The sequence below is a fragment of the Pteropus medius genome, unplaced genomic scaffold (genome assembly GCF_902729225.1).
Source record: "Pteropus medius unplaced genomic scaffold, Ma_sr-lr_union100, whole genome shotgun sequence".
Lineage (NCBI taxonomy): Eukaryota > Metazoa > Chordata > Mammalia > Chiroptera > Pteropodidae > Pteropus > Pteropus medius.
The window spans coordinates 8,279,721-8,296,276 of record NW_024352785.1 but is presented as its reverse complement, the minus strand read 5'-3'; the positions used below and the strand labels follow the sequence as shown (position 1 = coordinate 8,296,276).

General features: G+C 40.5%; 1 protein-coding gene across 5 annotated transcripts in view; it reads left to right on the top strand.

Moving 5' to 3' along the window:
- MCC (MCC regulator of Wnt signaling pathway) overlaps positions 1-16,556 on the top strand; it is a 376,346-nt gene that overhangs the window by 133,372 nt on the left and 226,418 nt on the right. The window lies entirely within an intron of this gene.

Sequence of the window (16,556 nt, the reverse complement as noted above, 5' to 3'; positions counted from 1 at the left end):
GGCTTTGAATACCTGAAAAGTAGTGATGGGAAACCTCCAGAACTATATGCTCGGAGGAAAGGAGAAAGTCTGTGATTGGTGTCTACAGCAAGAGGTTTCATGGCTGTGGGGTTTCCTCTTAGCATCATCGCTGAGCTATTTCTGGGGTGCAAAGTAGAATTGTCTGTGCTTCTTGAGTATGGCTGAAGAGTGGAAAGGGGAGGAAAAGGAGACCAGTGTAAAAACAGCAGGAAGGCAGATAGAGGTGATGTAAGATTACTAACCATGAAGTGAAAATGAAAGGATAGAGCCCTCACTGGGGGGAGAAGGGGCTGAGGGTGGGAAACCCAAGTAGGGCTGCAGCTGGTATCCAGCAGTGAATGCAGTTGCCCCCTGCTTGGTGCTCTTAAGGGTCTTGCTGCTGTGCTGTCCTTACTTTGGTTTGGAATTGCATTTAAAGTGTTGGCGGAATGAGGTAGAGGCATTTTTCTAACTTCGTCCTTCCCCCTGTGATGTAGAAGTCTGGGCAATGCTGAGAGTGAGGGCTTACTTTTAAAATAGGAGGTGGGGAAAGAGGCAGAAGACTTAAGTGATTTTTGCCAATTTTACGTATATAGAGAGGTTTCAGATCTAAAATAGAACCCAGGACCTTGCTCTGTTACTAACACTGTTTGAGGAGAAGCCTTCTACTTAACGTCTGAGGTCATTTAAAAATCAAAAACTAAAGGCATACATCTGCAGAGAGTCTTGGCCAGGCCCTTCACATTGTTTATTTCTTTGTGGCAGCTTTCACCTGAAGTGTGCTGTTCCATTACCTTTGTTTAAAAATGAATCACAGATTTAGGACCAAGGTGGCTAGAATACTGAATAGAGAGAGGAGGTCTGAGTTGACTTTAATTGTTTTGGCCCAGTCAGTGACTGCATTAGATGAACTGAGTATCTATGAAACTCAGATTAGAAGTAAAACTCTCCATTCTGTGCCTAGTTGTATCCACTACTTAACTTGTGGCCAAATGAAAGAGCTTAGGGTGCTTCATGGCTCCTGCATTAGTTGGAGCAATACTATTTCAGCATTTGTCTCCAAGGAATTAAACAAGTTTCTGCCCCATATCCTTAACCAAAGTTTTCTTTTCCTCAGTGTCTGGTCATTCATTTCTTATCTTCTTTCAAGCATTCTTTTTTAGGCTCAGTGATTTAGTTACCTGTCCATGCCCCCAATGCTAGTTTCCCTGCAGATTGAGTAGTTGCAGTAGACTATAAGGGTAGTTTTGTTGTTTTTGCTTTTGTACATATTTTAAATTAGAATATGTGTAAAGAGTATTTGTAAGGCAAGGGGATATGTGTAGTTCATACCTCGTAGACCTTAATCTTAGTTCAGTTTATAATGAGCAATAGATATAGCATTTTCTGTAATATCTATAGATCAGTATTCATATGGACCCATAGATCTGAATAAAATTCATTTGTATTTCTCACATTAGGAGAGCTTCTTCTCTTTGCTGTAATTTTTCTCTTAAACGCTGGTTTTGCTTTGACGTCTTGTGAGCAACTTTGCCATCTTTTAATGATCGATTCCTCCCCCTTACCTGGAAGCAGAGCTAATATAAACCCTGGGGGGTGGGGGCGGTGGAGGGCGGCTTCCTTTAGTGCCCTATCTGTCATTGCCCAGGAGCCTTAACGCAGTCTGGAGGTCGCCGTGGGGTCAGATTCAGCCTGATGTTCACAGGCATTTCAGGGGCAGGAAAAACTCTGAAAGGGCCCACTATTACCCTGAGTATTACAAACAAGAGGCCTCTCGTTGGTGTTGACTTGTGAGCTTACCCCCTTCGACAGGGGTCCTCCAGCCACAGGAGTCACCAGCTCTGACAGTAATGTTGACACTGACTTAAGAACATCTCAAATAGGGGGGAGTGACATGAACCCATTTCTAGTTGTAATCTGCTGGTCTCATTCGAGAGACTAGCAAGCTTTGGTCAAAGATCGAAGTGTTGGCCTCTGCTGTGCTCCAAGAAGGCTTGATCACAAAAGAGGCAGGAGGGTTTGGGTGTGAGAAGACTGAGAGCTGGGCGTTGGGCGTAAGGTGTTTTGTATGTATGAGAACTTTAAAATGAAAAAAAAAACCAGGAAATTCATGACTGTTTTTTTTTTCTTTAGCTTGAACAATAGCTTTTTAAGATCCTGTGAGATGATTACAGGAGATAGTAAAATTGCCTCTACCTATGGACGTTCAATACATTTTTATGTATGACCACAAATGGCTATGTCAAGTCTGAACACTTTAACCAAGGCAAACTCATGCTTAGCATTAACAACAAACTTGGGAAGCGTGAATTGGCTATTTTTTTCTTGGCTATTAGCTGTCCCTATCAAAGACTCAAAGGATGTTTTTCTTTTTCTAATGTGAGGTTAAAGAAGGACTTCAACATCAGCCAAATCAAAAGTACTTAGAAAATTAAATGATTGACTTTCAGTCTTCACCACAATCAAGAAGCTGAGTGGACACACTCTCAGCAGCATTAAATTTTCCCAAACCTTGTCAGGCGAAGGCTTTTAAATCTTCCTCATCTCTGTGGATTTTCGGTCAGCAGTTCTGTTTGTCTTGGTAAAACCTGCGGGACAAGTATGTAGTCTAACTTTGTTTCACTATCACATCTCTTAGTTCCTAGAGTAATTCAAACTTTGGGAGGAAGATGTCTTAAGGTGCAGCAATACAAGAGTATGATTTGAATTTATTCATCTTTACGGAATAGCTGTCTACTGGATCTGCTCGTGTGATAGACAACTACCTATTTATGTAGTAAAATAAAAATTTATCTTTCAGAGTTTGTTCTTTCCTGGCAATCATGAAAACCTCTGGGAATGAAAAAAATATCCTAACTCAAAGAATAATTTTTCCAAAGCAATTAACTTATATTCTTTGCCTTTTAAACATTAAACAATGAATAGGTAAAGTTCTCCTGTCACTATTTACTTTGCAACCTTAGTTGTCTCAGAAATCATATTTCCCTCTTATCTCTTTATTCAAAGCCTCTTTCATAAGATCATTCGCTTCCTGAATGTAGGCTATAGAGGCAACTTCCTACTTTCACCATTTACTTGTTGGTAGCTCCTGAAACCCCATATCTTCAATGATACTCTAAGAAGTAGATTTGTATGGGGGAAAATCGCTGTCTACATAGATTATCTTGCATGGCCATCTCACAGATGTACTTACTCTTCTTCATCAAGTTACAAAATGTGAGTTAGAAGGGCCTATGAGAACACCTGATATTCCCATGCCTTTTTATACCTCTTTATTATCCTCTGTCTACAGAATCCCACCTCATTGTAATAAGTTGTTTAATGTCTGTCTTAGCAAAATTAAGCACCAGAGGGCAGTGTCAAGACCCGTCACAGAGTATGGCACATAGTAGGTATTCTCCAAATGTTTGATGAATGAACACCTTGCCTCTTTTCTCCTTTTCCCTTTTTTGTAAATATGGAATTTCAGAAACTGGTTTAAGTGCTTGGTCTAAGGCTTCTTTGGCCATGTAACAGACTGCCCCAAAATTTAGAGGCTTAAAATGACAATCTTATTTGCTTATGATTTTGCAGTTCAGATAGAGCTCAGGAGGAAAGACATGTCTATGACTGGAACTAGAAGAGCCACTTTCAAAATGGCTTGATCACATGGCTGGTAAACCAGTGCTGGCTGTGGACTGGGAGATCACCTCAGTTCTAATCTACATGGACCTGCCCATGGGGCTACTTGGGTTTCCTGTCCTAATGGCAGCTGGGTTCCAAGAAGGAAGAGGTGGACCCCAGCAGTTCTTTTAAAATGTAGGACAGAAACTGGCTCCGTGTCACTTCTATGTGTCCTATTGGTCAGAACAGCCCAGATTCAAAGGGGTGAAGAAATAGCTCCCACTTCTTCAAGGAGAATGTGACAAAGAATTTGCAACTATTTTAATCTACTGCAGAGGCCACAAAACGACAGAGCCTTGTCTAAAACCCTGGTCTCTTAATTCCCAATAGTTTCTGTTGTTTTGCCTTTTAGCTGTTAATTTAGTGGTTTATAATAGCTGACAGTTTCTAAGCATTTCCCAGGTATTGACATGCTTCTTTGTCAAACTTTGTAAGATACGTTCTATTCGGCCCATGTTACGAGCACAGAAATTGAAGCATAAGGAGGTGAGAAAACTTACCAAGATCATACAGAGTCGAGAGTCAAGCCCAGGTCATCTTTTCTCCCAAGTCCACCATTTGTACAGCGTTTTCCTTTCATTTGTTTCTGTTTCTGCTCTCAGCTTTTGATCATGTGTTCCTAGGACAGAGTATTCTGTTTGACTTGATCTATGTTGTAATCTCTGTGCAATACCCAGATAAATGTTTTTGATAAAAATGAAATGGATATGATTAAAAGGATATGGTAGCTGCCATCACTTTCAAGTGGCTGAGGAATTCTAGGCATTCCAGAGCCCTAAGAGCAGATTTGTCAATAAGGAATAGGGTGATCCTCACCCAGGAGGGCTTTCTCTTTTGTTCCTCTTTACTGCGAAGGAGTTAGGGCACCACGACCTCCATCTCACTGCCTGTGCACTCAGAGGCATCTGAGGGATTAGTGCTACGATATTTGAGGTCCTGGAAGGAGAATAAGGCTTCCTTTGTCACAAGAATTAGGGTTCTCCCACTGCTGCAGGTAGGTTCTAGGCTTCTACTACAGTTGGCTCCATCATTATGGGGCTGCAGAGTGCTGAGGCTGGTGAAGAAAGCTAGGGAACCCAGTGAAGTTAGCGGGCAGGGCTGCATGGCAAGGCAGCAGCTGGAGGCCGGGTCCTGAAGAAAGAAGCACATGTGGATTGTGGCAATGAGGCCGAGCATCAGACCCAGCCAGCAAAGAGAAGCAGATCAGTGTGGCTGGAACCAGGTGGTAGTCAAAGACACAGGAAAAGGAGAAATGTGATATGAGAGGAGGACATTAGGCAAAGACCAGACAAGTGATCAGGAACTGAGATGGCCACAGATCTGAAAGCAGAGAACCTTGATTCCGAGGAAGTGCTTTGTCCAATTGAGAAGTTTTAAAAAACAATCCCAAGACTCTTTCATATTAAAGTAGTGCTTATGGGACTGTGGCTACCAGATTTGAGGTGCCAGAACTTTGAGTGGGGGCACCTGTCTAGAGTAGGGAAGATGTTGATAAACTCTAAGATGCTGTTTTAATAGCTGCCCGAAGCTTATTTAGCTAATGCAAGTCATGTGGGCAGCTTCCTCTGAAGTGAGACTAACTAGAAAACCTGCATTTGTAGCACAATTAAGTTGCTGAGGAAAACTTTCAAATTTAGTTTTTTATCAGAGGAATCAAATTTCAGAAAACCAAGATTACATTTTAAGTAATCACTAGATTCTGGGAAAGAGGTTTGTGTTGGCAAGATTACAGAATTAGAAGCCAAAAAAGACTTAGAAAACTGATAGATAATAGTTAGAACATGGATTTAAAAAAAAAAATAGGATGTCATGGCAGAGAGAAATCATGTGCAATTATTTCTTGAACTCCTTTCCCCAGCCACATCCAAATTCCTAGCAGTGGTTATCTTTCACTCTTGAAAGAAACAAGGGGAGGATAACCTGGATTACACAGATAGTTCAATTTATAGAGTAAATATTTACTGGGAGCATAGAGCTATCCCCTGTTTCTAGCAAATTCTCTTCTCTTGCCCACGAAAACAGCAAGATTATACATAGGGGAAAGAGGACACCTTTTGGAAGGTTTACATTAGCATAAGGAGTGACTGAGGTTATAAAGCACTTTATATATGCAAATCTTTCAAGATATTTCTTATGCTCAGCAAAGAGGTTAAACCTTGAGAAAGTTGGGGATGGGGCCAGAATCTAGAATTAGCAGCTGTTGATTCTACTTGCCATACAAAAAGCTATAGGTTAGGGTTTATTAACTTTATTGAAAATGAACAACAAAAGCCTGTTGGGCTGGGAAAATTGTGTGGTGAAAGCTACTTGATGCTTTGGTTGATAGGATATTTTGAGGCAGATCCCTCATCATGAGGTTTGATCAGGGCTTGGGACACATGATGGGATATGTGGGGCCAGAGATGAAAATGTGTCTTAAGCCAAAGGCTGTAGTGCTTGATTACCTGAGAACAGAAATTTTCATGAAACCTCAGTGTGTGTGCATGCATGTCTGTTAAAGACTCCAGCTGAATTGTGAGAAATATTGAAGCAGTTGTCAAGGGAAGAATGCCAACATGGAAGAAGATTGCCTGGCAGTTAGGAAAGCAGTGGAGTCCTCTGGTTGGTTGCTTGGTAAGAGTGGGAGTAATTGCTTGTCCCTATTTCCTGAGTTGTATGGACTTGTTTGTGGAATATGTGGCACACATACGACTACTTGCTTCTGCCTGGTCCCTCCCGGCCTCCCAGGTTAGTTGTTCTTTCTTTCATCTGTGTTCAGAACACTTACTGTGATGATTCCCCAGCCTCTCTGGGAGACCATGAGATATTTGAAGGCAGGAGCAGTGCAAAACCTATCACTTTATTGCCAGCACCTTGTCAATGTGTGACATAGTAGGCCATCAAGAGACTTCAAAGTTATTTGTTTGGACCAAACTCCAGTTGCCATGTTAGTGTGACAGATGGATTGACCACTTTTACATTTTGATTAAAGGGCAAATTTGAGGGAACTTAGTTTGGTCATTACTGTAACTTACTCTCTATTCCCCATTCGTTAATTCATTCTACAAATATTGTGTGTCTTCTGCATGCCAGGTGCTGTTCTTAGGTCTGGGATTACAGACACAAGCAAAACCGATGTCCCTACCCTAAATGATCTTACATTCTAGAGGGATACAGACAAGATGTATGTCCAGTGGTGATATGTGCTAGAAGGAAAAAGACACAGGGAACGAACGAGGGAAGGATGCTGTTATAGTGATCAAGGAACACCTGTCTGCAGGAATCTGACTTAACCTGAGTGAAATAAAGGATGGAGCCATGCAAAGACAGGGGATGATCATTTTAAGCAGAACGAAGAACAGGGTCAAGGTACAGAGGCCACAGCATGCTTGATGTGTTTAAGCAAGGAAGTGATGTGGCTGGAAGTACAGTGAGTAAGGGGAGAGAGAAAATGCGGTCTGAGAAAATAGATCTGCTAGATCGCTTATAGCCTTATAAGCTATGGGAAAGAATCATGATTTCTCTGGAATATTTTGAGCATATACCTGAATATTTTTTTTTTTTATCCCTATGTATTTTCATTGTGGGGCAGAGTAGGGAAGATGTCGGGAAGAGGAGGAACTAGCAAAGAAAAGGCCAGGAAGGTTTTGTCCCAAAAGCCTGTTAAAGTATTTTCAGATGAGGGTAGAGTGATCAGTCATAAAATGCTTCCCCTTTAACTCTACTCACTCCCTTAGCGCTTGTGCATATTCCCAAAACTTTCAAATCGTGTCATTTTCTCCAATCAGAAATAATTGTTATAGTCCATAAAAATAAACTGTAATTATTTTTGGACAGATTCAGCATATTTGAGTTCATTTTCCCCTTAAGTGGTTTAAAGAACTGAGTGGCATGGACACTGGCCAAGAATGATTTGAAAACTGCCTTTCCTTGATGGGTGGTTCAGTGTGGATGGAGGTCGATGATGTAGAATATAGGTGAGTTTGAATTAGGAAAACTGGATTCTACTTGCCACTGTCACTTGGATCAATTTTCTTCAATTATTTAAATTACTTTATTTTTATGAATTTTAGTATCAATTTATTGACATAACAAATGTTGCTTCAAGGATTCTGAAATGCTGACATTTTTTTTTCCTACTGAAGAGCTCTTTTGCAGATTGTGACCAGGAAGATGCCTGGTAAGCATGGAATTGGACAAATGAGATGCTCTGTTGGCGAGTGCCATTAAGTTTATCTTTGATTTGAGATTTATCTTATCCAAACCATTTGCATGACTGACAGGGAAACTGAGGCCTGAATAAGACTCGCTAGTGGCAGAAGGGAGGATGTAGAACCCAGATTTTTTTTAACTTCCAAGATGTTTTCCTCTTCTGCCTCAACTTTCACTGTTTCTGTATCATACGATTTGCTTTAAAGTATGTGCTTTGTTAATATTCTATAATTATTTTTAAAGGAGAAAATCTAGTCTAGTTCTTTAGGAAATCTTATCTGCATAGGACATTACCATCAATCACATTAAAATAACTAGAAGAATTTATCTCTAGCTCTACTACTATGATTTTTGGGTATATTGTAGTTGTCTGCTCTCACTGGATTATTACAGGCCTAGTAGGTATAAAAACCCAAAAGAGCAGTCACATTCGTTTTGGGGGGAATAATGAAATGGGCTTACTGCTTGACTGGTTTGTCAGCTGCTGTGTTTTGATGGCGCATGATTGGGTCAACCCTCTTATCCTTTTTTCTTGTGGTAAAATAGACGTAACACAGAATTTACCGTTTTAACCATTTTTAAGTGTTCAAGTCTGTGGTACTAGGTGCATTTACATTGTCATGCAATCTGCACTACTCTCCATCTACCACACTTTCTCATGTTCACCAGCTGAGATTCTGTACCTACTAAACACTGACTCCCCATTCCCCACTCTCCCCTGCCAACCACCATTCTATTTTTTTTGTCTCTGAATTTGACTAATCTCAATATCTCATATAAGTGGAATCATAGAGTATTTGTCCTTTGTGATGAATTTATTTCCCTTTTGTGACTGGTATAATGTCTTCAGGGTTCATTGATGTTGTAGCATGTGTCAATTTCCTTCCTTTTAATGCTGAATAATACTCCGTTGTATGTATATATCACATCCTGTTTGTCCATTCATCAGTTGATGAACACTTGGGTTGCCTGGTTTTTTTTGCTATTGTGAATGATGGTGCTGTGAACATGGTGTACAAATGTCTGAGTCCCTGCTTTCACTTCTTTTGGGTTTATACATGGAATTGCTAGACCATACGATAATTCCATTTAATTTTTTAAAGAGTTGCTTTTCTTTGATAATCTATACTGTTTTCTATAGGAACTACACCATTTTACATTATTTCTGCCAGCAACACACAAAGGTCCTAATTCGTCCTCATTTTTGCCAATACCTGTTTTGTTGTCGTTTTTTTTTGTTTTGTTTGTTTATTTTTAATAATAGCCATTCAAATAAGTGTGAGGCAATATCTCATTGTGGTTTCTTTTTTTTCATTTCCCTGATGATCACTGATGTCGTGCATCTTTTTATGTGCTTATTGGCCACATCTTTGGAAAATATCTATTAATCCTTAGCCCATTTTCTAATTGGGCTGTTTGGAATATTTTTTGTTGTTGCATTGTAGAAATTCCTTCATATTTTCTAGATATCAATTCTCTATCCTTCTCCTTTACTCATGTCTGATTTTCTTCACAGTTGGGGCTTTGCATGGCACTCACTCTTTGGTATTTTCGGATGGATTGACAGTGAATGTAACATGAGGCATGAGAATAAACTGCTTTTCCACAGAAAACACATGGGCTCTGCCCCAGACTAGTAGGCTCCTTCTCTCCTGGTGCCCAGGAAGAAGTCAATTCCTGATGCATTGTGGGGCCAGCATACATTTCACAGGCTAACACCCTGCAACTCTCCTTATGGACAGACCAGCCGATGTCTAGCAAAGTCAGGCAGGCACCAGATTTAAGAGCTATGTTCATGGCATTTGAAGAGTTACATTTCTTTACTGACATGCCGTGATTTCACAGTATTTAAGGAGTTTTGGGAGAGGGCTTTAGCAAGAGGAGCCTATGGCAAGTAGCCAGGAAGTCTGAGGCTGCCCTGTTAGATTAGATAACTGTTGCTTTATTTCTTGGTGCTATGAATCTAATCCTGGTTAACCCAAAATCTAATTTATTTTCATGCTCGATTGGGAGCACTTCTGATTAAGCGTTGGGATGAGAGTAAGCACCACATAAAAGTACTGTGAAAAATGAGATAGTCCAGGGGCTGCTGTGCCTGGGCCGATTATTAAGTGTGTTAATCGCAAGTTGGGGAAAATAGGTGACTTGAATCCCAGGACAGAAGGAGTTTTTATTTCCAACTTAGAATGGGTAGATTTGAACTCAGATTTGGGGATCCCCCTTTTCAAGATGCCCTGATAAAAGTATGGGGCAGAAATGCCTTCAGATATGATTGATAGAGCAACTTCCAAGACCGTTTTTCATTTGGGGCTTCTGGGCGGGTTATGAAAATGCTGTCTGGACACGCATGTAATTACTACCCAAGAAAGTGTCTGATGCTGATAAAGCTGCCTTCACACTCTTGCCCTTTAATTCCCTGCATGTCAAAGATGGGGCATCTTTCTTATTTGGCGTTAAGCTGTCCCCAGCTAGCAATGGTGACATATTGGGGTCAGGGTAATATGTCGAACGACTAGGAAAGCTCTCTGGTTTTGGGCCACCTTCTTTATTAGCTGCCCCACTGGGTCAAGTCACTTGATTCATCACCTCAGTTTCTCTGTCTGTAAAGCTATGTGTGGTAAAATTATAAGCTCTGAAATTACAGCTCCACCACCTCCCAGCTAGGTAATCTGGGGAAAGTCGCTTTTCTGGGCTACACAACCCCTATTAGAAAATGGTGACACTAAGACTATTGACCTCAGGCAAATGCCGCAAAGACCAGTGACGTAACCTGTGTAGTGCTTATCAAAGTGCCTGGTAAGTACCATTGGTTAGCTCTTTCTACTGCAGTAGTAACAACAATGTTATTTTGCTTCTATAGTGCTTACTTGCTACAGTTACCGTGCCATGTAGATGAGAAGCACTTTGTCAACTGAATATTGGTAGTTGTAGTTGTGAGTGCTGAAATAATTTAGAGGAAGTCTTTAATGAGGAGTCAAACGTGAAGACAATAATCTGAATCCTGAGGGTCTCACAGCCTGCTGATGTTTATTCTATCTGGACCTTAATGCCGAAGGCTCATTACCTGGGGAAAATGTTCTTCCAAATATTGGCAAGCCTTAGAAAAGAAAGTTGGGTGTTTCATTTTTTGGCTTTGCGGTACCAGAGTGTTAATGTGGAACTAAGAGGCAATACTAGTTGCTTTTAAATTGTTATTTTATTAATTTTGTCTCAGCTATCATGTATTCAGGTCTTCTCATGCCCAGAAACTGACCTTAGGATGAGCATCCTGCTTGATGGCATAACATGAGAGAGGGAAGGCACAGCAGGCGCCTACCCATGCCCAGAATAAGGATGCATCGCAGAGAAACAGACCATGTTTTTCATGTATTGCATAACTTTCTTTTATGGAGATAAGGTTTTATCAGTGATGCACTACTTTGTGAATTCCCTTACTAGTTGTAATAACTGGATGAAAGTTGCAGCAGTGCCAGTGGGAGCTTTACTTTGGAATAGTGATGATGGATGGAGGAGGCACATCTGCTGGAGGAGAGAGAAGAGTCTTGAGAGGATTTGGGATGTGCCTCGCGGCACTGAAAGCCATCTCTGTTTCTGTTTACAGCTAACTTTTTTTATTTGAAAGTGATTTTTAGAAGCCCGTGAAACCTTATCGAGTTCTTGTGTAATGGTAGGAAGGAGGAAGTGGTGGAATATTCTCTCTCATGTTTTGAAGTTGTTAGCTTGGTCATTTGCTGAAGAGCATATATCTGAGGGCAATGGGAAGGAAATGGTCAAGAGTCATAGACCTAAGGCTCTAACATTTCACTTTCTGGTTGTGAAATTTTGGACCTCATGAACTCCCCTCTCCGGCTCATCGCTGTGGATCGCCTGCAGGGATGTTACCCTTTCCCATGGCTTAAACTCATCTCGAAGCTGTTGCCTCACAGGTCTTGATCTCTAACCCAGATCAACAGGTAAAAAGAGAGGCATAGGTCTTGTGTAACACAAAAACTTTTGTAGTCGATATTCTTCCTCCTCCTCCCTCCTGCCCTCTTAAACAAAAACTCATGTCTTTCCCTCTCCCTGCATTGATTTTCCTTCCCATGGTGACACCCGTTCATCTTTGGCCCCACAACATGTCACCTTCTCTAGAAGGCCTTTCTCACCTCCGTTAGTGCATGCCAAATACCCCATGCAGTCTGGCAGCAAAACTCATTCCTCTCACTTACCCCTTAGCACTGTATAATGTGATCTGTTTACTTATCTGATGGAGGTGGTCAGTGGCCAGAGAAATACTTTCTTCTCAGAGCACATTCTTGCAGTGTGGTTGACAAGAGACACATCGGTTAAGAATGATGAAAAGAAGTTAAAAGAAAATAAGACAGAGTTTTTAAAATAAATGCACAAGGGCAACTGCTTTTGTATCAACTAGTGGTACAAGTCCTAGACTCCCTCTCCTGAAGTTGGATCCTGGCCACACCTCCCCACCATCTCCTTCCGAGGCCAGCACTGGGCCCCGGGGTTGGAGAGGCTCTGAGTATTCTGTCTCAGAAGAGAGGCCGTCAGAATGGAGGCTTTTTGGAAGCAGGTTCTAGCCCAGGGATGGTTGACGTAGCTCCAGGAGCTGGAATTAGATTGTGTTATTATATTAGAAATGATAAATGTAAAGGATGGGAATGCTAACATTTTGTTGAAATATTTCAAGCAAAGCAATATGGTACAAAATCACTTCTGTTTTTGTCTTGCAAGTATTCCTTCCCTTTATGCATATCAAAAGCTAAATCTATACTCTTTAAAACATGTTGCCTTCAGTACAGTAAAACTCTGGTTGTTTAATGTTGCATAATAATAGTTCTGATATTCAAAAGCATCCTATTAGAAATTACTGTTTTCCATTGATACTCCAATTAATCTACAGTAAAATTACTAGAGCTCGTACGAATGGTAACCTAACACCTCTATCTTTATCAAGGTTGCTTTCCAAATTAGAAATAATGAATATATGGAATTAAAGATAAGGGCATGAAGAACAATTTTATGTATAATGTGCCCTATATGCAAAAAGGCGTCTTTTCTTACAAAGGTAGGGAAGTCCCTGTGGTTAAACTTCAGTATTCATTTGCAAGTGACAGAAATATGTTAAAATTGCTTTTCTCCATGAATGAATCTTAATTCAGTGGGAATGATAAAGATTTCAATTCATTTCACTAATTCAGGTTTTTACAAATATCAGTGTTCATAGGTTACTGTGTGGAGCTAATAAAGCATTCCAGTGAGGTCTGGGTTACTGTCTGGGTTCCATCCAAAATGTGACTGCAGTATTCCTCAGTGGTAAAATTAAGTTTTCATCAAAATAATCATCCTGTGATGCTTCGGGTGATTCAAAGTGCCCTGAAACACTGGCGCTTATGTGGGTTGGATGGGAAGATCGGCGCATATTATGCCATGAAATGATGAGGCTGATATGCAATGTCTTATGAATACTACTTAGCGCAGCAGCTGGAATTGAGAAGTTAGTGTGATCAGCTGTGTGGAGAGTTCTGAGGTTTATGACTTAGATGAGAAATTAACCTTTTTATTGCTCTTCTGATTGTCAGAGAGCCAAAGTGAAGACTGATAGGCTTTTCCTTTTATATTCCCGCCTTGAATTCACCAAGTAAATTGAAGTAAACTTTTAAATTGCTTTTCAAAAATACTCCAACTTATTAATAATTAATAGGAAGAGGCCACCTTAAGAAAAAAGATGTTGGATTGTAAATTTCTGGACAACATAAACCAGACTAGACTGATAAAATGAAGGCAGTTACAGTTCTCAGGAGTGGTACTCAGAAGTGCTCAGTACTTTACATGCACTTTTTATGTCATTTCCTTGCTTAAAGCCCTTTATTTCAGGGTACCCAACTCCCTAGCCCCTCTTGACCTCACCAGCTATATCTGTGACCACTTCTCACCCTCACACTAGTCTCGAGCCAACTCAACTACTTTCAGTAACTTCAAGGTGCCTGGTTGTCTCTTGACCTCAGAACTTCACATTTGCTGTTCCTCTGCTGGTACACTATCCCTGTCCTCAACCTTTACTTATCTATCTCCTGCTCATCTCATAGGACTTAAAGTGTTACTTCCCCTGAAAATCTTCCCTGACATTCCCACTCTGGTCTAGATTCCGTCCTCTTCCCTTAGCTCCAATGGCACTGGCCATTTCTGCGTTATAAATACACTCTACGGGCCTGCGGACTTGCTGTGTCCTACCAGAGTGGCTGCTATTCACTATTGATCACTCAACATTCCCTTGTGCATGAATGACCTTAATTTAAACCTTGCAACAATTCCGTGAGACCAACAAGTCCTATCTTTAGGGGCATTTGGTAGTGAGGGAATGGAAGCTCAGACAGATTAAGGATGTTGCCCAAGGTCACACATCTAGTAGGTGGCAGGGCCAAGTTTAAACTGGGGTCTGATTCCAGAAGTCCCTGCTATTTGCATAATACCTACAGTCTTCTTGGACCGTATAGTCATAGCCTCTAGAACTAGCATCTGCTAGGAACTGGGGTTGGTGTGTGGGTTCATAGGTTGCAGAGAGGAAGAGGCACGGGGGATAATGTCCAGGTTTCTGAGATTATGCTGATGTGAGACTAGATTTCGTGTGAAATCCGGTTTTGGGGGAATGATGAGTTTGGATTTGGGTATGCTGAATCGGAGATGCCTGTTGGTCATCTAAGTGGAAATGTGCAGTGGCTGTGGGATAATGAGGCTCAGAAAGAGGTCAGGATCTGGGAATCTCTGGTCTTCACAGCTGTTCGTTCACATTGCAGATGAGCTGATGGCTGGTATTGTACTCTATTCTAGCCTCTCCGCGGTAGATGCTTATACCTCACGTCCACATAAATAAGGAGTGGTATGAAACAACCAAATGGTATTAAGTTTACTTAAGTGCAGGTCTGCCTTCGAGCATTTTATGTATAATATACACACACACATTTATACTTCAGACTCTGCCATTTAACTGAAACAGGTTGTGCTTTTTAAGTCATGGTTCTTTAATTTTTTAACAAAAATCTGATTTTTTTCATCACATCACACAAGCATGTCTACCTTTGATTCCTCCTTAAAGAAATAAAGAAATGGAAAGAAAAGGCAGGGAAAGGAGTATAGAGAGTATGCAGGCGTGATCATAAAAGTAATGCATGTGCATACAAAATTTGGAAAATAAATGAGTAAACCCAAAACTTACAATTTATACTATCAGCTAACATTTTGTTGTGTTCTTTCAGTTTTTAGTATTTCTTTAAAGGGATAATACTTGCGTTTTACAGTGTTATACTTTTCCTCGAGGTTTCCTTGGTACATTTTTAAAAGTTATTAAGTTTCGATAATTCTAATAGTCCATCTTATATACCATAAAATATAATTAACTATTAAATAAAAATTAAGATTGTAAATCTTTATTTATATAAGTGATGCACCCTCATAACTCTGTTTTCTTTTTAGGCAGATGAGGGGAGGGAGAGAGAATGTATAAATGAAGAAACTGAGCAGTGTCAGATTTGGTGTCAGATGTTAAGGGGGGAAAAAAAGGTTACCTTGAGGCCCCGGGGTGGTCTTTGTAAAATAATACAAAGGCTAAAACCGGACAGTTTTAAAAAACCAAACACACAGGCTATAATAAATTAAGACCATCTGCTGTTTTATGTGGGCCTACTTCTTAGTCTTCTGCCCATTGCTTATTTAAGAATGCCTTTAAAATGGTGAAAGATGCTGCCTGGGTGTCAGGTGGCACCAGGGAAGGAGTGCAGAGAGACCAGGAAGGTAGAGCAGCAGACTCTAGAGCCAGCATGGGCTGCCACACAGCTCCATACTGGATACCTTTTGGAGCCAGCATAACTGTGGCCACTGGGGCCTTGACATTCTGACCCATGGGGGTATGGAATTGGTGGGTAGGGAGGTTGTTAGCTAGACTGCTTTTTTTTCTTAACCACCAAGTGAAACCAATTTTCAAGTGTTTTTAAAAAGGATATTTCACTTGAACATCTAATGTATTACTCCCTTCTATATTCATTGATACTTACCTGTCTCTGCATGATCTAATGTTAATCTACTGTCACAAAGTCTTCTGTGGACCAATCTAATTGTTGGAAACTTAATCCTGAGTCCCAGTGGAGTCCTTTTTAATCACAGGAGCTGCTGAATTTTATTTTCTGGCCAAAGAGTATTACCATTATGAGTTGCTAGTATTTCTCTGTTTTAATGGTGACTTCCTATAAAAAAAAGGAAAACAACAAAATTATCACTTGGAAATCCCTAAATGGAACTATGTTGCTAAATACAAGTCTACAGTTAAAGGCTCTATTTAATTTTTGTTTAAAGTGGATATGACCAAAATGCTAATCCAGAGCAATATTTAACCTACTGGCTTGGCAGACTATGCTGTATAATCAATTTAGCTCTTGAAATCATAGTAACTATTTTAGCAGAATGGAAGAGGACCCACTTTTAACTTCAGGGTGTTTTGAGGGTTTTTCGTTGTTGTTGCTATTGTTTTATTCTTTTAAGTAGCTTATTAATCTAATGGCCCACCATGGATGACCTACTGGCTGAAGGCTTTGGTTTCAAAATGGTCTTTGCTATTTTTAGGAAGTGAAGGGAAGGCTGCAGGCTGTGTGAGTGAAGCCATCTGCAAGCTGGCCTTGCTTTCCTCTGTACCCTCTCCCTTCTCCTTCTCTGGC